The sequence below is a fragment of the Anser anser genome, assembly GCF_964211835.1.
Source record: "Anser anser genome assembly, chromosome: 5".
Taxonomy (NCBI): domain Eukaryota; kingdom Metazoa; phylum Chordata; class Aves; order Anseriformes; family Anatidae; genus Anser; species Anser anser.
In genome coordinates, this window is record NC_139725.1 from 22449062 (window position 1) to 22471579 (window position 22518).

General features: G+C 41.7%; 1 long non-coding RNA gene across 1 annotated transcript; it reads right to left on the reverse strand.

Annotated features, from left to right (window-relative positions):
* Positions 1 to 3829: 3829 nt before the first annotated feature.
* Positions 3830 to 22052, reverse strand: LOC310900464. Its single transcript, XR_014585144.1, has 3 exons — positions 18665 to 22052; positions 16710 to 16927; positions 3830 to 12403 (listed from the first exon to the last, which is right to left on the reverse strand). It is a non-coding gene; the product is annotated as an uncharacterized lncRNA (long non-coding RNA).
* Positions 22053 to 22518: the final 466 nt, after the last annotated feature.

The following is a 22518-nucleotide window of genomic DNA, read 5'->3' on the forward strand; positions in this document are numbered from 1 at the left end:
TGTCAGACGTACGGGCATGGACCCCCACCCTCTCTGCTGCATCATACCCAGGGGTGCCCGGCACAGGTGCTGCCTCCACTGAGAGAACAGTTCTCTGCCAGCCACTCTGAGCAGGCTCCATCCACTTGGTCCCTCTGGAGAGCCGCTAAGAGCTGGGCTGAGCAAACCTTGCAGCATCGAGCACTCTCACAGGAGTCTCGAGGACCAACCACGGCCATAAGCAGGCACCAGCCAGGGCAGATCCTCGCAGCCCAGTTCCCAGGGGACGGTCTAATTGAGGACCAGCAGATGGCAAGTGACACGAAGCAGAAGTTGCTATAGTTAACTGAGTCCAAGTGGGCATTAAGAAATGAGTACTCTTAAGACTATTTTCACATAGCTCCATTTCAGACATGATTTTGATTGTTTTCCTCATGAGCAATGCAAAGCTTAGCACAGAAAATTCTTAAAGCTGGGCCCCAGAAATCTGTTAGGTAAATCTGAATATTTTGCTGCTGCTAATCCAGTGCACAAAATATCGTTGCCCCCAAAAGGAAAGGTATCTGTAATTTGATCCCACTATTTACACCGCATCTATTTCTCTATTGACACAGTTAATCTGCTCTCCCCAGCATCTCCATATCTACTCTCTATGGAAAATTCATGGCAAACACAATGAAGAAAATCAAGCGTTGTCATTTGGACAGCAAAAGCTATGCCCAGACCGACAGAGCAAAGCCACAGAGTTCAGACCTGGGTGGAAACTCTGCAAGGTTTTGGGGAAAGCAGCTTCAAGGGAGCCGGGGGTCCAGCCACACTATTCTGCTGGAATACAGCGGGTTCTCTCGGCATAAATCCAAGCCTAGGATTTAACATCTAGAAAATCTTCACAGTGTATCACTGGTTAGATGGCGATTGCCACAGACACGAACTTGTAGGAAACCTGGAACTAATATAGCAAACACTGTTTGGAACTAACAGTTAGACTCCTGATAGAAAAATAATATGTATTTTAATCACTAGCTTATCTATTATTCAATTTCAAGTAATTTATCTTCCTACTCTATTGCTATTATTAGTTAAATGTTTTTCTTTCTATTCTTTTCAAACTGAAGTTTGTTTACACTGAATAATTTCTACCAGCAAAAAGTTTATATACAGGAAATATTTGAGGCCAACTTTCACTTTTCACTTCACTGGAGTCTTCTTCCCAGCACCCAGAGAGGTGTTCAGCCTCACCTCATTATGAATGCTGTAGTTATAAATATGTGTGTGCATACACACATATATATATGTATGTATGTATGTATATATTGCTTTTGTTTTACATGTAAAGAAACTGAAAGGAATTTTATTTTTAAATGACACATTTGGACTTAAGGATGAAAAAGTCTAATATCTACCATGCCTGGTATGTACAAAGGGGAAGGAAAAGAAGACTTATTGTTATAGAACAATCTACAATAGATATAAACCTACAATAGATGACTCTCTGTTGATGGACATTGCATGTATGTGGTGTGAGTACAGAGCTATCTATAGACAGAGAAATTTATATGCACACAAAATATATAAGTATTATATTAGAATATATAAATGTATTAGCATAAAGAAGTTTATGAATGCTAAATTATCTCCAGGTATTTACTTAGATATGCATGATTATAATTAGACTCTTTAAATAACATTTATGACAATTACCTGCCAAATTATATGAATTAATATCTCTTTTTTATCCTCTATAGGTGAGTAGCAACTTCATTGTAAGCTGTTTTACACTTAAATTACACATTTCAAATGTAATTTTGTATATATTTGTATTTATTTAATGCACTTAAGAGTAGACAGTAGTACCTCCCTTGCATCTGAAATGCAAAAAAAATTACAATCAAATATTATTGTGATGTTGTAATTAAAAGTTGATGTTAACTTCCCCACAGACTGTTCACATCTAGGAGAGAAGTTCATACAGTTGATTTGCTCTTTGCTGCACAATGGTGCTCTTATTTTATCTGACATTCACTAAAAATAAATGTGTGTGAATGAAGGAATTAGGTCACCTAGTGACATTACGGGTGGCAGAAGAATATTCAAGAAAAAAAGTTTGTATCCGCGCACACCGAGTAGCGTAGTCTCACACAATAAAATGACAGGATGGCCACAGTAATTGGTTCCAGTCCTGGGGCCGAGCGAGGGATGCCATGGTTACTGCAGGCAGTGCTCCGTCCAGGGTGCGCGGCACCCCTGAGGCTGTGGTGGCTTTCAGCATAATCAGGGAAGGGCACCTCATCTACAGCCACATTCCTACCACCCCCTGCTCGGGGTCTCAGCTGTTTGGTGTCACCTGCCGATGGCAGGGCCGGGGTACACAACACCTCAGCTCACTTCCCCCGCAGGGAATTCGCAGCTCAGCGGAGGCTGAAAACCCCTTTGTGCTGCCCCAGGCGCCGCGCGGTGCAAGGAACGCGACACTCAAACTACAAACACGCGTTGAAGACAGCAGGAGCAATCTACTTGCTCCTGTCACATCACGTCTCTCCTACCTTTCAGCCAGCTGTGTGTCTGCACAGTGTTGTACGAGGCCTCTAGCTTCTCATGGGGTTTCGTTTCAGTCCATGACAGTACGTGCCAGCTCGCGGCCTGGTGCACCGCCAGGCCTGGTTTGCAAGAGGTAGGCCTGTCAGAGCACATGGACCTGCTGGAGGTCTTTTATCTGGTGACTAGGATAGCCACTATATACGCAGTTAATTACTTGCCCATTTGGGCCGGCCCTGGTGCAATGCCCGCTTTGGAATAGGATTAGACAAGTAAAAGACAACTCCAGTCCAACAAGAAAGGAGCTAGTATAAAATAACAACCCTGGAAGACAAGATGAGGTTTCTCCTTCACCCCCAGGTATTAGGAAGGCCATCACACTTTGGTCTTTCTAGGGGAAGGATTATAGAAAGCATACCTATAGTTTCATAGTAGTGATAATGAATAGTTTCCTTAAATTAATGGGAACTGGCACTATCTAAATTCATTTTATTAAATCTTTTATTCAGTAAGTATGACAAATAAAAAGAAAAAAAAATCTTTACAGCTTCCTGTAGGGTCAAGATCTGCACAAATCTGTGCATGTTCTTTTTGATAGACAAAGCTAATACAGACAGTTTTATTTATTTGGGGAAGTAAAGAATTCCTCATGTAAAACAAACAGTTAGCTACAGCACTGAGTACAGGCAGAGGAATACTGAAGAGCCTTGACCTTCATACCTACGATGACTGAGCAGCATGTAAGGAGGAAGAGAGGGCCCGCTCCCTGGCTGCAATTTATTCATTTTAATCATCTTTGCCTCCTTCCTCAACTGGCCTTCTATCATGACAGGACTCCCTGTGTCTGAGAAGCATCGTTATATTTGGTTTTCATTGCTCTATGCTTCTGCCTCCAAGACGTATCTCAGTGTCCTTTTTTAAATACAAACATGTCCTCTATGTAAAACTCACACAAATTCTTCTGGCTTAGTGAACAAGCAGTAAAGCTCAGGACCCAAACTTAGTTCCCTGTATATACACTTCATCTGCAGTATTTTGAAGAAAATCCTTCCCCATCATAGTGCTTACAGTGCTCTTACAGGCATCTCAGGATTTCTGCAATCACATTCGTCAAAGCTGCTGTACACTGAGTTTGTAGGTGCAGTGGTAAAACAATATACACTAATATCCCATGTTGCTAGAGCTGCAATGCCAGCCACAATTGGCTCAGCTCACAAGAAGCATTATACTGCCAAAAGACAAGCAGAGTGACCCAGAAAATCTGTACAGTAATCTTTCTCTATCCATTTACACTAGATCTGAATTCGGTCCTGTGCCCATTTGATAAATGATAAGTTTTAACAGTATTATAGTGCTTGATTCACTGAGATGAGAATGATGCGCTGAAAAAAATCGTGAAGTCCAAAATCTTTCAGCTCAGTCAGGAAAAACATTAATAATGAAAGAGTATGGACAGGTCACTTCTACTAACAATATGGGACATCACAAACTGCAGTCAGTATGCAATACTTTTCCTACGGCATAGAAGGGGCAGGGATTGTGTGAGTGTTGCTTTGTGGCACCGTTCCTGCCTCTTTGTGCTGTAAGATATCTTTTCTTTAGCCATAGTACTAAAATGTCTTGTGAAGAATAGGAAAGGGCAGACACTGAACAAGGAATTTTCTATTGCCTATCTTCTATCTGTACGGTGTCAAATACCAAGGAGGATTGGATTGAACTCCAATCAACAAGGCTATTTTTTGTAGCTCTGCACCAGCCAAGTTACTGTAAGAGACCTTGGAGGCACCAAGTAAGCAAGGCAAGCAAAAGCTGCACACATACATCCGCACAACTAGATTTACCTAGTGTGCAAAGGTGCAAAAGCCTTCTCATTCCACGGTTTTCCAGGTCCTTTGCCATGGAAAACAATACATTTCACTAATGCAGGCACACAAGCACCAGGGCCCATGCAGGGTGGGAGAGGACAGGGTCTCGCCAGCCTCAGCCAATAGCCTGAGCTGTTCTGGATGCCCATATTCCTCATCTTCAGCTTCCTAACACTTTGCATGGCAAGTCATAATCTGTCTCAAAGAAAATGTTCTCTGTTGTTGCAATACATAATTCACCTGATAACTGATCACTGCTCATATACAGTAATTACTCTGAGACTGTTTTGGAAAAAGCAAACGTTTATGGGCTAATTGCCAAATGAAGTTTGCATGAAATCTCTACTACTGCAAAACACATGCTCAACTCAAAGTTGACTTATTCAAGAAGAAGAGCCTCATTTCTTTGGCCACAGCAATCTTAGCATGGTTCTAGGTCAGCTTTATTTGTGCCTCGGCTCGATGCACAGAGAACTTTTCATAGCACAACAGCTGCCATGCTGACACACGCAGCACCCTAACACCAAAATGACTATCTATCCTGCTAAAATGCTCTACTGGCTCCAATTTCCTGTGGGTTGCACATTGAGATTTTGATGACACAAGTTTTCATTGTGACCCTGATGGGCCGTGTTCAGTGCTCTGTTTTGTTTTGTTTTTACAGAGGTGAAATCTCAAACAAAAATACTATTCTGAACCTCAGACAAATAACAGCAGATAAAGATCTGTACTGAGATGTTGTATTCGACACAACTGAAGGCTGGAAAAATACAGTTTTAGAACAGCCTTGGGGAAGATGTGTTCAACTCTTCCATCAGCATACTACCTAACTCAAGTGAAAACGACTATTACTAATATAAAGCATTTTTAACAACAAAACCTGTTCTCGGGCATATCAACTACTGCCTGCACCATTTCATTTCAATTTTAGTGACCCAAACAGTTTCCAAAATACAGAGAAAGCTGAAAACACTGGCTTTGCTTAATGCTGGCGAACATTTTCTTATTCAGCTGCTAAAACAATGGCAAATATCATCCTTGCGCACCAAAATAAAGTTTCTGGATCTAACACCGCTTCAGATATAAATGCTTTAGTTATTAGTGTATTTGGTAGTCAGTGGAGAGAGGAGAACATCAGAGCAACAGAAGAGACAGAGTGCACGAGGCTTAGCAGAGACCAAGCATTATACACATTATACAGTTTAATATAACCTGGCTAAGGAGAAGGAAATCCTCACTAAGGGACATTTTTTTTTTTTTTTTTTTTTACTAAGTTCAACCTTTTGGAAATAAATTACTACCATGCTTCATTTTAAGTGGCTGTATAAAGTTTACAAGGACATTTTAAGGTACCTAGTTCTTTATTTCCTAAGGCTGTTAATGATGTTCCAAGAATGAGAAGGTAAAAAAATAAAAAAATAAAAAATTGCTAATTTTCTTAGGAAACACTGCTTTTTATCCAGCACTCCACTAAAGATATTTTTAGTATCTTCCACTGTATTTTAATGGTACAGAGACAGGGGTACAGCCATGGGGGTTTCTTTTACAGTTTATACACTTAAAACTAGATTTACTAAAAATCCTCAAATGCAGATGCCTAAATGAAAGTGTCTAATACCAGATGGAGACAACCCTACAAAACTGGAGATCCTTGACAGGTCCAGCTAAAAGGACACCACCTTCTCACTATATAGCAATGCTTTAGCAGAAACAGAACAGAAGCATCTACCTCATGGCTAAGAAATCACGGCACAACATCTGCAGCCCCTCTGCCTGGTTCAGGTCTGCCTCTTGGTGGGAGCGCCAAGCACAAACCTGCTCCTCACAGCCCTAAGGCCAAGCTCTGAAGTCTTTATTCAGTACACTTCTGAAACCCTTTAGCCAATATAATACGTTTCAATTTCCAGGATAAGAATTGTTATTGCACGTAACCTGTTTTATTCTCTTTTTCTGCACACATATCTGAAAGCAATGCCAGGCAAGTGGAAAGAAAAAGCATGCTTATTCTTACTAGATCAGTTGACAGCACTGGAAGCAGCAGACCAGCATTTTAGCATCTGAGCCAATTTCCAAGCCTTGAAGTAGAATTTGTGTGCTTTATTTATATATTTATTTATTATGTCCTTAGGCTGTCATAGCTACAACAGCAGTACTACTACAGCACAGTAGGTACAGCGTGTATCTCTCCCAACATAAACATAGCATATTCATACAGAACAACAAATTTTCATCCCAGCAAATTAAAGCTCTCATCTGTTTTTGTTTTTGTTTTTGTTTTTGTTTTTGTTTTTTTGACCAGGGAGAGAATATTTTCCTACTTTCTCTCATGCCGTGAGAGAAGGTAGGAAAATGCACTAGCATTCCTGTGATACTGAAGACAGACGGGACGTATCCATTAAGCGTGGATGGATTGTTTATTAATACAGTTCTTCAAGGCCTGTGTGTGGGGAAAGGATTTATAGAAATTCAATGGCCAGCATCTTAAACCTGGACACCCAAAGTAAGAGAGCTGTGGTTATATTTACTTATTTATTTGTAAGATTTTTTTGCAAGTCTGTAAGCAAGTCTACAGCTTCAGAAAGGTGACTAAGCAGTCTTGCCCCAGAGCAGAGGTGGGAAGAGATCTTCTCATGCAGGGAAAAAAGCCGCCATACAGTTCCTAAGCGCTGCCCCTGACCCGTGCATCAGCTGAAGGGCTCTGCCCCAGCGCACGGGGAAGGAACAGGCAGCAGAGGATCCTGCCATAAGGGACCAGGGGGCACCAGGGGAGTTTGTGTCACCACTCAGGTGCAGAACGCTGGGCCTGAATTGCTACCTCCGTCTCTCAGATACACCTGCACAGACTTTTAAACCTCTTATCATTGTCTTTTATCTGATGGGATGAATCTAGGCTGAAAATGTGTGTTTTGGGTTTTGCATTGAGGCTAGCAAAGCTTGCAGCTTCTGAGAAGTCAAGATGAGCGGAGAGACTTAATCTATATCAATATGATTCATACACATACATACAGATATGATACATTATGTTGACATAAAATGTCCACATTTAGCTATTCCATTTATAAGGAAAATTAAATCTCTTTCAAGCAAAAATATCTACAAGCTTCTTCACAAAAAGATTATGACAATTAAAAATGATAGGCTGAGTTTCAGTAGCATTACCGAAAGTGATCATATATTTTTTCTTTCCTTACTCTCTTCCTTCTCAGTTAATGTTCTTATTACCAGAGTTTCTTTTCATCAGAGCAGACATGAAGGAAGCACTATGAATAAACAGAAGGGAATTTGGATGTCAGGACACACTTTACCCCAGGCTTTTAGCATGCAATATAGTTTGCTAGAAGGCAGCTTTGATGCCACTGTTCTTTCCCCAAAGACATTCCTCATTACCGAATGCTACGTGTTGCCCTGTTGGTCTGGAAGAAACATTTCATTAACTACAATATCAGTATAGATTGCATCTAGTTGCCATAGAAACTTTAGAGAAGAAGCTTGGGTTTAACCCTTGGAATGGACTGAATTTTTCATCCTTATAGCATTATAACTTAAAAAGATACCATGGCTTTTACTGGCCTTTATCTTTCAGCATAAAAAACTGACAGCTGCTGATAATTCATACAGACTTGATGGCTGTGAAATATTTTTACAATATCTGCTACTTAACGGGGACACTGCAGCGAGGGACAAAATTGCTGTTGACTTCACTGCAGCTGTGATTTCCACCTCATCCATTCGAAGTCAAAGGCTACTGTAAAACTGGCATAGAAAACTCCTTTTAATGCTATGTTCTGGTGGAAGAGAGAAAGAGCCAGCAAATTCGTGTGCTGGTCATGGCTTTGCCACAACTCCTCTCTGTCTCAATTTGTTTGCCAAATGGACATAAAGACACTGCATACTTCTGAGATGGTTAGAGATCCTCAGGTAGAAAATGACTGCTTATGGACCCTTGTGTGATTTCTTCATGCATTAGAGGATGTCTAAGAGATTTTTTTTCCTTTGCTATAACAAAAAGAAAAAATAACACTTCAGCCCAAGAGCACAGACTAATCCATCCATCAGGCTCTGCCTCCCTAGACAGGAGTATTACTACTAAAATGGTGTTTTCTGTTCACTGAGACTCCTTCCTAGCATGCAAGGAAAGCCCAAACTCCATAGCGTTTTCACACTGAAGTAATGCTCTGCTGTGCTCCACATCACACCACTTCATCTGTTAGCTAAACAGCTCACTCTGTGAGGAAGCACCAGCTCCCTCAGGAACCGGAGCCACGATTCCATACCTGTCTGCACTTTGGACTTGACTGACAGAGCATTTTTGCTTTACTGGTTTCACTTCTGTAAAATAAAAAGGCTGCAAATTATGGCATTTACCCATAAGGGTAAATTGTGCAGTGTATGATATTATCACTCAATAAAGAGTTCTTTCTACCTTGCCAGGTTCCATAAAAATGCGAAAAGCTTAGTCTCCAGAAGGTCTTAAGTTCTCCATCTCCCTTTCTCCTGTGTTCTCTTTTCCTCACTTATTAGGAATACATCAACATCAACAAATGATAGTCTAAGGTTACAGTAGTGGAAGGGTCTGGCTTCGTCCCCTGCCAACATTCTTTGCAGGGTGGCTTCTGCACACTAGCACCTTTGTTCTTTTTGCTACAAGCTCTTTTCAGTTTGCAAAACTCAGCCTCTAGTTACAGCTGGTTTTGTTCTGAAAGAAAAACCGGAGGGGGATGAGTGTGGGGGAGTAGTGGTGTGCCCGCTCAGTTTTGTGACTATTCCATGGCAGGGCCGTGGTGGGGCTTATATTTAACTTGGTAACAGAGGTTTTGTTATTAAGATCTTCTTAACTACATTGCACAGCCCTTACTCATGCTGGTGGACCAAGTAGTGTCACTGAAGTCAATGAGGCTGTGGTGCTTTATTATTTCAAATCACATAATGATCACTGTAATAGGAATGATCATAATGAGACACTTTCACTGGAAAGTCAATGGGTCTATTTGTGCAAATGTTCACAAGCAGGAATGAGAATTGCACGACTTAGCCCAATACATACTATTTTCTGAGAAGTTCAGTATCTTTTCTTGATAAAATCACCATGAATAATACTGTCTCACATGTGCAAACTACACAATGAACCTGCTTCTGCTTGGAATATCTAATTTGTCTCAGTGGCATTGCTCCAGAGGAATGTAGTTAACTCTTTGGAGCCACCATTAAATTAGAAAAAAAAAAATTGAGGCTTTTAGCTGATTGACTAGGAACGATTTGAAAAGGGATTCTCTGTCCTTAAGAAGCACTGAATTTAAATAGCACTCTTTCATTTGAATTGTCTCATACCCAAAATAGTGCCTTAAAATGGCGCACCTATGGAAATTCACATGAAAGAAATAGGATTCAGTATAATAATTCCTATTAGAGGACAACTATATGACTTGAAATAATGAGGTTCCACAGTGAAAACTATCCAGTGAATACAAAACTCATTAACGAGTAGTCTCATCTTCTGTTAGCATTCAGCATTTTGAAATAGGAAGACAGCCTGCTACCCAGTTATACATTCAAACTGAGAATCACAAACACCAGTAAACCCAGTAAGAACAGGAATTCTGCAGGGAACTATCCTGTCAAAGATAAAACCAGCAGCACACACAGGTAAAGGGTTTAATTTTGCTCAGACAGGAAATCTGCAAACACAGAGCATCAACATCCTGTTCTTGCACCAGAGCTAGGCAGATTCTTAGGTTACAACAGACACGCATCTTATTTTTCTGACAGCATTTGCCACTACACATTGGGTAATTCAACACTGCATTTCCTTTGTCCTCTTCTACTGGCAGCAAAGGTTCATTCGCTTCTCTTTCATTTGCTCCTAAATCGACAAAACTTGAATAGGAACTCATAATCACCAAAAGGAAAGACGAATGATTGTAACAGACTTTATACCTTATGCAAACAGCCATCTGAGGGGACTGAGGGTGCTTTGCACCTGGTCTAGGTGCAAGTGGACTGCAATATCCAGGGGGCTGAGACCACAGGGAAACAAGCCCTCCCATACCAGCTAAAGGGATCTCCTCTTCTGCTGGAATGCGAGATAGGAGAGGAAGTAGCCTTATTTGCGGTGAAAGAATAGTAGCACCAGTCTTTACAGAAAAGCACAGCATAATTTCTCTTCTCTGACTGCAGGCAGTCCGTGTAAAGAGGTTTGAACAGCTCAAGGAAGCCACGTTGCTTCTCTCACAGAACGATCTTTGGCTGCCGTGTGTCCAAGTTACTCTGGACATGTCTGTCCAGCCATCCTGGATGTAAGAGGAGGGCTTTGGCTATCTTCCTGCGTGGCTGGTATTCTGGTTGGAGTGGATGAAAACTGAACGTGCTCAGTCTGACACAATGTGTGCACAGTGACCCTGACACAACCACAGTGGATATTCTTGTGGATATTCTGGACAGAAGTATGGGAACTCTGCATTTTGGAAAGACACAGGTTCTGTAGTGTAAAACTTTGAATATCTGAAGAAGGAAGGGTGAAAACAGTGTAATTAATGGTCAATAGATACCACAGATAATCAGCTCAGTATTTGTTGATGCTGACTGATTTGAATACAAAAGCGTTCTTTGAAGCGATGAATGTCTGTCCCTTTATCCTGCTGCGACATCCCAGCGGAACAGGGCAGCGAGGACAAGCACTGCTGTGACCTCTCCCATGCTCGTCCATCCCTGCAAACGGACTGACCAGCCGTGAGAGAGCAGTCTCACGACCAGGCATCTGAAAGTATTGGTATCTAATACTGCTCCCTCTGGTTTTAGGGATTCTCCAATTAGTCTGTGACTTGAGTCTCTCAGAGGAAAATCGTTGTATAAGCATTCAGATTCTCAAGAACTGTCGTATTCATAATCAGATTAATCTGTCCTTGTGCTTTCAAGATGCAGCAGGAACATCTAAGAGAAAACCTGATCTTAAAATTCCCTAAATTCTCACACTCACTAGGAGGTACATTTAATACAGGTCAGGATTTATGTTTTTCTAAATGTATTGTCTGCCGCAATTCTAAAACTTTGTGTACTTAAATCATCCAACTGCTGCATTTCCACGGCAATTCTACCTGCAAACATCCTGCCACAGAGACCAGATGTCAATTCAACATCAGAAGGAATATCTCTGAGCCTCAAAACAGCAAATAGTTCTTGTACAAAAAAGGAAGAACATCTGTCTAAACAATCTTATAAAAACACTACAGTATTCTAGAAAAATAACCAAAAAGCATGTAGCAACAGTTATTGCATTTACAGAGTCTCACTAAAGAATATTATAGGCTATTAAATTCAAGGTACTACTGTGGGTTTGTGTGTTTTATTTTGTTTTTTAAACCTGTACCTTTGAACATGCTCTCAGGCATCTTCCCACAGAGACAATGCTCATATCTATTACAACTTGGTACTCTAAATAGCTATCAAACAAAATCAAGCTATTTTTGAAAATCAATGGTTTCCACTATTATTTTCCTTCAGGATAAGATGATTTTTATGTGCATTTAACCAAATTTTACTAAATTAATAGTTACCACCAAGATGTGACAGAAGAGCGCGTATATGAATGATGATTTAATCTAATTTAACTGCAGTTTAAATACACTACTGATATCAAACAGTGCAGTCCAATATCTATGTTAAATGGCTGGAGTCCTGACTTGCACAGACATACAGGGATGTGCTGCGTGACAGAAGGCGCTCAAATCTGTGCTGCGAGTCGCCTTGCAAAATGTGGTTAGGCTGAACCTGGCCTGCTCGCCAAGGTGTGGGAGTGATTGTGCACAAATGAAACTATCTGTACAGACTGCTTTAAAACTAAAATCACATTAGTGATGTTAAATCAAATTTGTGAGATTTTTCCACTCAAGATATCCCCAAGTACGGAACAGATGTTTTCGTCTCACCCCAATCTCTCCGACTCAGACTCTAACAGCACAGCACCCACTGCAAGTCTCTCAAAAAGGAACGCCAAGGAATTGACAACAAATACTAAGGCATATAAATTCCTGAAAAAAAAACAAGAATTATCGCTCATTTTCTTAGAAATTGAAAAATAAACAGTCAAAATTGAATCCTCTTCTATGTGCCTTTTGTTAACTTCTCCTCTTATTGACCAATTTGCACAGCACAGACACCCAACTGTTGTTTGTAAACAAATGGTTAAAGGATTAGGAACATACAGCAGTCACCCTGCCAGCCTTATTGACGAGTTCTCAAACAGGCGAGCCCTTATAGAGGGATTTAAGCAAATGAAAAGCATTATTTATCTATAGATACTGAGACCTGAGTTAATCGTACTTGCTGGATTGTAAACAGTACTGTATACAAGAAATACCTAAGGGTTTAATTCCTAAAGGCGAATTAGGTTCAGCCTTGTAAGGCATAACTTTCAGACATCTGGCTGCCTAGTGAGTCCTGGTCCTGAGCCCACAGTTTCATATGTTTCACAGAGAGAAATAGATGCTCAAGAATGGCATTCACAGACACTGGTTGACAGACCAGGGAACAGCCTAGCCTCCCCAGCAAGAAATACAAGCACAAAGGCTGGAGCTTGAGTGCTCATGGATTGTGCTGCTGCCTTCTAGACTGCCATAAACATTCACAGTTGCATCCTCTTCTAGACAGCAATGCCCATGTCACATCACTCCTGTCTTGCAAAACTAGGCATAAAACCACTCAGAGTGTGGCAGGGCCCCAGCACTCCAAACCCGGCTGAGCCTCAGTGAGCAGTTAGTAATTCAGAGCAGCGAGGGCAAGGGCAAGAGCTCTCCCTTGCTTTTCCCTCTTCCTTCCACCACACACTATACGCGTCAAGCTCTGCTGAAACAGTAGATTGAGGAAGGAACAGAAAGCAGAGGGGAAAAGAAAAAAAATATTATTCTGAGAAAGCAGGAGTAGCTTCCAGCTATGTTTCTGCACGGCTGCTACTTACACTACCTCCTTCCTCCTCAAAGCCTTCCCTGGCCATTTAGCACTGCCACTTCCTGCTGCTAGAGGAGATTGAATGAAACAGTCTGGATAAAACAGTTAAATATTCATTAGAGCAAAGAGCTTAAAGAACAATATAATATTCTCGGTAAGAACACATCCAGGGAAGACCTGGGCTGCAGCCGTTGCTCCAGTAGGGATACCAGTACCGCTTCATAGCAGAGCAGTGTTCAAAGCAAAGTTCAGCAGGTCTTCCTTGGACTACATGCGTACAGACGCTTGACAACCACTCCATGCTTCTTCACAAGCCAGAAGGATCCATCAGAAATGAACGGATGCGCCGACAGTCTGAAGTCTACCAGCATGCTAAAACATCGCATTGAAACCCTGTCAGAAATGAGCGACAGCCATGGGCAGTCTGTGCGTTCACTTCAGTGAGCACAGCCCATCCCTGCTGCACCTTCGGGCTGGCATGTCGTGACAGAGATTCTTCCCCAAACACCTCCTCTCCCCTTGTCCTTGCCCTGAGCAGTGCACCTCCTGTCAGATAACTGGCGGGTGGCAATCCTGCTCCAGCTGCTGACCGGCAGCACCCTGCTCACCCTCGGTGAGCCCCCGCAAGTGCTCATCAGATGGGCGACCACTTGCCTGGGGGAACGGTGGAGAGCCCTCTTTGTTTCTCTTTCTTTACAATTAGGATGAAATTACCCAGTAAAACGTCTACAAGAGCGCATCTTGTTTCACGGGGGGCAGAGATTTATGCCCAGCATTACACTTTGCTCCACGCTTCTCCCTTCGTTGTAGGGCGAGCAGCAGCGACCGGCCATTGCCAATCCTGTTAAACGATGGCATTTCCTGTTCTGGTTAGCACTACAGTTAAAGTTTTAAATTATCCCCCAGCTGAATGTTTTCCTGGTTTAATTGCCAGGCTTTGGAAAGAGGCCTAGCACCCAGGCCCCGACAGGAGTACAGCTATGCAATATCCAGCTGGCTGCTGTCCCAAAGCAGTTAGAGCAGCCACTGACTGGAGAGAGGGAGAGATTTACACCCCTGTGGGCTCAAATACTTGTAGCTCCTCTTGCAGCGCTCTGCCTTCCCCGCTACTGTAACCCGCACTTCCCAAGTGACCGTGCAGAACAACTCGCTGGGGTTTCGCGTTGTGGTGACCCTGGCGGCCTCGCCAAGCCTTGGGAGAGCTGGATGGGCAGCTGGCTGCTGCGTCAGCCTGTGAATGCCGCTGGAGGGCTGGACGATGCTGAGAGCTGCCCTGCGTGCAGCCTTGCTCCATGCTGGCTGAAAAGCCTTTGCTGCTGAGTTTCTTCGTGAGGATGGGTGGTAGAGAGCTACGGTTTCTGATTTCTTTGGCTTAAACAAAGTATTTCCACTATTACTAATGCATGGGATTTACTCGTTAGTTAATCTACATCCAGAAAAAAAAAAAGATTTCACTTCTTATTAACATCAATGTGATGGCTAATGTGCACTCATTCAATTTGATTATGATGATGGTATAAAGCCCCTGTTATTCTTTTCATATTGTCCCTTTATAGGCACAGGGCTCTATTCTATCCCCATCTCATTTGATTACTGCTATTTACTCTTAAGCTGAGTTTGAAGTAATTATTAGCTTCACTCTTATTTTCAACAAATGCTCAGCAATTCAGTCTCTCTTCTGGATTGTTTTGCCTCTCTTGGGTTAGAAGGGGTGACAGAGAGAATCAATCATTCAGATGAAAAGGCAGAATATTTCTCTATACTACATACAGAGCTGTTGTGCCAACATTACCAGTGTCCTGCCTGGCTGTCACCACACTGCCCCATTGCCCTGTGCTTTCCTGGGGAGTTCCCAGGGTGCTACAGGCAACCCAGAGCAGCAAAATCTCCTGTGCAATCTATGCTGAGTACAGATTTTAGGAGTAAGACTTGAATCCTAGAGACGTAAACCTGCCCCTGACTGCTGCATTGCCTCCGCAAGGCTACAACAGCAATCTTTCAGCTATGGTGATGGCTGCAATTGCTCTAGGGGCAAGCTCCATAATTTTCCTGGTACTTGCACAGTCCGTGCTCATTTTCCAGAGCTGGCTTTACCACTAAAAGCTGCTCAGTCTTTGTCACAATGGTAGGGCAAGAAGAGTTAATGTCAAGTGACTTAAGCCAGAAGTGATTCTGGATTGCACGTTGGTATTTAAGACCTGGGACTGAGACCAGAGCCTAACACTACACCTGTTGTTCATCCACACAGCAAGCCCATTTGCTCAGGCCAGGATGCCTTTTCTCTAATGGGCAAGGAAGTCCCTCAGCCCTCAGAGGTCTAGAGGCTTATTAACAGAGTCTGACCTTCCTCTTCAAAGGCTGTGTGAGTGGAAAAGTACAGGGGTGTCAGTGCCAAGCTCCTCAGTTTGCTTGGGAAACAGCTGTAGCAGTTTAAGAAAGAAATATGTCACAGCTGCTCCCAGCAGTAAATTCCTGCTGCTTCGATGTGATGAGAAGCAGAATATGAAAGCATGAAAACCATCACTATATTGCACAACCAGGCTAAGCCATTACCAGTACAGTCTAAACTAATCTGTTTGCACTTAAAAGGGGCTAGGAGCACTAACCCAATAAGCCTATACTGCTCTTCAGCTCAAAGCCAGGACCAGTAGCTGAGGTTTCAAGCACCCACAACAACGCTGATGTAGCTGCAGTTATTACAACTCACCCAAAGATTTGGAAACAGAAACTGGTCCCTGGGCTTGGGTTGCTCTTTTAACCATGCGTTGGTCAGGCTGTGTTTTTCAAAAGATGACCAGGATGGATGAGAGGGTTTAAAAGGCTCACTGTGCAACAGCCCTAATCCCAGGCCTAGAGACAGAGCTTTTTAGGTTTCCCCCAATAATGTCTTTTAAAGGCCCTTGTCCAGGTGATTACCTAGCATAAAATAAATAAATATGTCACAAGTGAAAGTTAAGATTTTAAAAGAAGTGAATGTTAGGATTTTAAAAGAAACAGAATGGGTTTAGGCAGTCAAATTGTATTGAATTTCACATCTCAGGCTCTACTGAGCTAATTCTCTAACCTCCAGGCAAGGCATGTACATGACAGCTACCTGCTGCTTGCTCAAGAAGTTTTCCCTTATGAAAAGAGATGCCCAGAGATTTCTTCAAAGAATGACGAGTGTGAATAAAATAAGGGAGATCCTGTCCACCTCAAGTTGCCCTAATGGTGTAAGAGACCTCTGGTGAGTGCTGCCAAAGAAAACAGTGGGAAAGGTTACATGGAGAAAAAAGGTGCCCCAGAGAAACACTGACAGATGGGAACTCCACGTTTTGGAGACAGAGCAGAAGCAAGAGGGAAGAGAGTGGATGGCTATTCGCGCACTACTGATTTTGCAAAGCAACTTACTGGCTTTTCTGTAGGCCACATTGTTGCAGGCTGCTACCCTGACCCTTGGGGTGCAGGGTATGTCAATGAAATGCCACTGCAAATTATGTTCTTGTCGACTCCCGAGAACATTGCATTCTTAAAGCTGGAGCTGGCAGGGTTGATGTGCTGATACTGTGGGGGAGGGTAGCAGCAGCGTCCAGAAGGGAAAGGTCTCCAGGCACTATTTCCAGGAAAGCCTGAAAGACTGTAAGAATAGAAAGCAAAACAAAGTGCACCAATAAAGTAAAGCTCTAGGCAATGTACGCCCAGAGATGGACCTCCAATCCTGAAGAAAAACAAGCTTTTTGCAACACTGAAGGAAGATGGGCCTCTGCACACACTTCATTTTATCCCCTGGGTCATCTCTCAGATGAATGCCAAAAGATAAAACAACGTAAGCGTGCGTGAAGGAGAAACTTGGATTCTGCCTTGGAACATTCTCCTTCAGCTGTGGTGCAAAGGATTATGTTAGGTGGCAACAGAACTGCAGTGCAGTGTATATATATCCCTTGAGAAAACAAAAACCTCAGGACCAAGTCCTAGTCACTTTTCCAGAGAACCTTTACCACCGTTTGCCCAGCTCACCGTTCCTCGCCGATGTTTAAGAGGGAAGAGCAATATTCTACCTTTTGCATACGTGCATATGAAATATGCACAGAGGGAATATGTCTTATGTGCTCATGTTTCATTATTGTCACAGCATACAGCAGTGGGTCTCATAAAGTGTACCTTGAATTATTTAGGGTGTATCAAGAACATAAGGGGAAGATGGAAGATCAAGCCAGGAGAGAAAACAATGCCTGAGGAAGCAGAGTGACCAAAATCCGAATGCACATAGAAAAAACATTCCGGAAAAATTAAGAATATACAGCTTTGGAAAGGGATAAGACAGAAGAAATGGGGTAGTGTAACTGAAGAAGGGGAACAGCAATTCTTTTCTGATAGCATTTGGCTTTCATGGAGAGCACTGAGCAAAGATGTACAGTCGGGGGGATCATGTGCTTGTCCCAGCTAAATAGTTAAATTAATTAAATTAATTAGCTTGTCCCAGATAAACTAAATACAACTAGTACGCTCATTAAGAACAAATGCAACTAACTACACCGAGAAGTTAGGAGAAGTAGGAGCAAATCAGGCAGCAACTAAAAGACTGTTAACCTCATCCTCGCACAAGGCAAAGCGCGCGATATATGAGCCTCTACGAAGGGGAAGCAGCTGAGCAGTATGTAGCGCAATGCAGACTGCGATGTTCAGCGATAAGAAAGCTCAAGCACGCAGGATATACACAACTCGTGGGGAATGTCTGTGATGCGATAAAAAGTTTGGCAGCTGTGCACACCACTTAAAAAAGAAGTTTCTCTTGTTTCTATTACAGCCTGTGCAGTTAACGCATTCCTTCGTTGATAGCGGGACTGAAACAATTCATTAAGGAAATGGACATTTTTTGTGGATCGCGCTTTCTGCTCATCACTTTTGTTCCATATTTAATTCTGATAATTTCTGAACTACATTTCCAAACTTCTGGAACTCCAGAAAAGCAGAATTCCCAGACGCCCTGCTGAGTTATATGGCGACATTCATTCCCTCATGGGGAAAATGTCTAATACTTCTCATTATTCTTTCCCTTGCCTGTTGTAAACAGAAGGAGAATAGAAAAAGAAAAATGGGCGTGTAAAGGATTGTTCTGAGAGGCAATCTGGATTAGAGTTTTGGCTTTACCTTCTTCATCTTCGCCCTTAACCAAAAGACAAGCTTTAATCTAGGAGATAGTTTTAAGGAAATTAAGAAAAGTCTCTCTGGCTCTACATTATTATATACATTCTTTCATTAAACATACGTTCATTGTTATTTTAAAGGATGAGTTTAAACCAGAATATAAATATTTGTATAAACACTATAATTATTTTTTTTTTAATAATAAATGTAAGTCTTACCTATTTGGTGGTATCTAAGAGTGCTGTCTCTAGGAAAACAGTCTTGTTTTAGGTTCACAAGCGATTTCACATGTATACAACAAGCTACACCTGACCCAAGTTAATAAAATAATGTGTATATATATTGCACAAATGTGTAGACCATTTAAAAAGGGCTTATTCTACACCTTTATAATCTTTAGCCAAAATACATTTGTGTTTCTCCTGAATTAAAATATGTTAACATAAAAAATATTTTTTCTATTGCTTTGTATTATTATTTATAGCAGGGAAGAACATGGTGTTTCCCTGTTCAGCTTTCTCAGATGTTAAACTGTTGACAATTATGTTCTTGCAATGAACGCAGAGTCTGCCAGTGTTGATGCTGACTTCACTGTGGGCAGAATAACATGTTCCAGCCTGTTTCCATGAAAGGCAAGAGGGAAAACTCCCCTGACTTTTCATAGCACAGGATAAAGATGCTTAGTGATGATCCACATTCAGTGGGTGCTATTCAAATCACTATTTAGAAGTCTCGTAAAGTTTGAAATGGGCTGATTTGATTGGCTTTAATCAATTCATTAGCATGGCCTCCAATCAGAAGCATGTGCTCATCTAGGAAATGGTTAATGTGATCTCCTGAAGGATGCCAGCCCTTTCTAATGATCTACTAATAATTAACAATGAAAATACAGTACTTTAAAAATCACCTGATGCTGACTGCTCATAGAAAATATAACGTGTAGCAACATTCTGGTTTAGATCTTCTAATGGCAACGCATTGTGGTTTTTTATTATTATTTTATTTTTTTGCTTGTTTCTTTTCTAAATGCTGATGCAGGTACTAAGTCCTGCTATTGGGTCAGTGTTTGAAGAACTGGTATGTCAAACTGCGAAAAAGCTTCAACTGAGAAAATAATAGACACGGGATACTTGGATCCCCTTCATACTATCTGAGTGAATTCCAGCCTTCCTACACAAGTGATGGCAGCCAGTAATTGAAGCTGGAAAGCTCCTAGGAAATTTAAGTGAAATTACTACAGACAACACCCCTAAAAGCACAAATATTATAGTCACTCATGGAATTCAACCAATCCTCTATCTGTTATCAACACTTATTCCTGTTGATATGACAACACAACGGTTGTATTAATATAAAGAAATCAAAAGTAGAAGCTTGGCATTGCCCACACCCAGTAACATGACCTGTGATTCAGAGGAGGATTTTACTGCTTGTTTAGCAAAGGAGATATCAAAAGTATTTTTATTGATAAAATTGAAGATGGTAGGGAAATGGAAGGAAGCAATGATGCTAGAGAACCACTCTCCCAATCATATACTGGTTTCTAGATCATGAAAAAGAAAAGAAAAGAAAAGAAAAGAAAAGAAAAGAAAAGAAAAGAAAAGAAAAGAAAAGAAAAGAAAAGAAAAGAAAAGAAAAGAAAAGAAAAGAAAAGAAAAGAAAAGAAAAGAAAAGAAAAGAAAAGAAAAGAAAAGAAAAGAAAAGAAAAGAAAAGAAAAAGAAAAAAAGAAAAAAAGAAAAAAAGAAAAGAAAAAGAAAAGAAAAAGAAAAGAAAGTAATTTGCTCATTGGCACCTTATGACATCTGCTCGTTAATTTGCTAATTAAGAGCAGATATCTTCAGTAATCGTAGAAAACAACCTAAAGAAATAAGAGATAAGAAGGCAACAATAAGAAAAACATGCATTTACAGTAGGGCATCTGTGAGCCTAGGTAAACTGGCCAATATCAGCTATTTAGAGTAACTCATGATAAAGTAAAGAAAGCATCAATGCAATTAAACAAGAAAATCTCAGTTTTCCTCACTGGCTGTCAACATACTGGTCACCAGCTGGTAGATCTGTACAGCCAGGCCAGTAGAAGCAGGTACTGAAGAAATCTTTGAAGTGAAGTAGCTGTTTTGTAGTGTTTTGCTTACTGTATGGCCCTATAAATGCAATCCAGTGTTTGTTTTTGTAGAGTGAGCTCCTCACTATCTTCAAGAGTTTGTCACTCGTTTAGTATATAAAGTGCTGCTATAAATAAACACAGAAAAGCGATATTAATCCTCATTCTTATTCATTCCTAAAATCTCAGTTTATGCAAATTTTTAATGAATTTAATAGGACTTTCCCTTAGGCAAAGGCTGAAGGCACAAAGAGATCATAAATCTGCTCAATGTCAAGCTATTATTCTTCCATTTTTATATCAGTGCCTATTCACCTGCAGAACTTGGATAGAAAAATGTGCTTGACAAGCCAAAGACACGGGCTGCGAAGCTCTTGTACAATTTCCTGGGGTTCAGCTGTCTGCAGCTAAAGCCTGCCTCCTCACAACACCGCAGGTCGCAGCGGGGCCCGCGAGCTGAAGTTGCAGCACTACTGTGAAACCTGGCGATTATGTTTCCTCCTGTACTGTCTCGCATCTCAGCTGCTGTTGCTGCAGCTGCACAAACAGATTCCCAGGTTTTACCTTCAGGCCTGTTCCCTGGCTCTAGTGGAAAGCGTTCCTCTCTTTGCCGTCATTCATCTCTGTCCTCTCCGCGGAGAGGAGACTTTCAAGTCCACAGGCCTGCCACGCTTTGGAGGTTGAAAGATAGTGTCTGTGGGAATGTGGTATTTCGGTGTAACCACTAGCCGGAGTGTTAGCAGTCCTACTGCACCAACAGCAATTTTCAGGAGGAAAAAAGGAGAAAGCTTTTGTCAGGCTCCTTCCACAAGCTGCACCTAAAATAGAAATGATTCTCTTTGTACCACCTCTCACTTACTCCAAAGGTGGCTCTACTCTTTTCCCCATGTTTTTTCGCATTACTGAATTCCTGGGTTATTCATTAAGGTCTCTGTTTTTTAATATGTGCACAATAGCTTTCACTTTGGAAACCAGGCTACCCACATTTTCAAAAGTCCTTGAGTTCCTTCTGAGTTGCCTCACCAGTGATTCCCACTCTTGGTCCCGAGTCATGGCCTCCCCTGGCAGAACCGAGCAAGGCAAGGGGCCCCTAGGAGTCTCAGATCTGAGCATCCGTCACTGAGGATAGGCACTCCTAGGCAAAGAAGAGCTCCACAGAAGGGAAACATCGTTCTTGAAGACCTCCCAGGCTGGTGATTTTGCATAATATAATGCAGAACATTTCCATTTGCTGATGGCCAGGTGCAAGTTTGGGTGAACTGATGAGCGTGCTGTCCTTCCTACACAGCGAATGGCTGGAAATAGTCTCTTGTTCTTTGCCTGTATGTTTCCACTGGTATTTAAAAGAAACATGAGAATGAGGTCTCAAGGCATGACTGATAGGAACAGCAACTAAAGAAAACAAAGATAATGAAGATAAACTTAGCCAGAGCAGGGAGGGTTGCTCATATTATCTGTAATGCAGAAGCCTAGAGACATGAGAAAGCATTGCATTGCCTCCTTCCTCTCTCCGTTTGTTCTTGGTTTGTTATTTTTCCTGACTGCTGCTGCTGCATCAAAGCACTTACACAGAAAAGGGCCTGGCATGACATGCCAGGAACAAGATTGTGCTCAGTCATGAGGCTTTGATCTTGAAGACTGTTCAGCTGCGTAGAGTGCACAAAGGTGCAGGCTTGGTACAAACTAAAAGAGGGAAAAAATCTGGTGGTAAGTTTTGCCTGCTGACTGAGGAGTTAGTGCAGGCCAGTAATAAACGCTGCGTGTGCGGTTTTCCATTGCTGATGCAGTTTTAAAACACTGAGCATATGCAGAGGAAGTCCCAGCATGGTGGTAAATTGCTGCATCCAGATTTTTTTTTTTAATCATTCTGTATATTTTTAGAGATGTACAAGAAATGAAATCTTCAACCAGAAGGAACTGTGAAAAGAACTTTCTATGCAATATGAAGCCATCAGTGTTTGTAAACC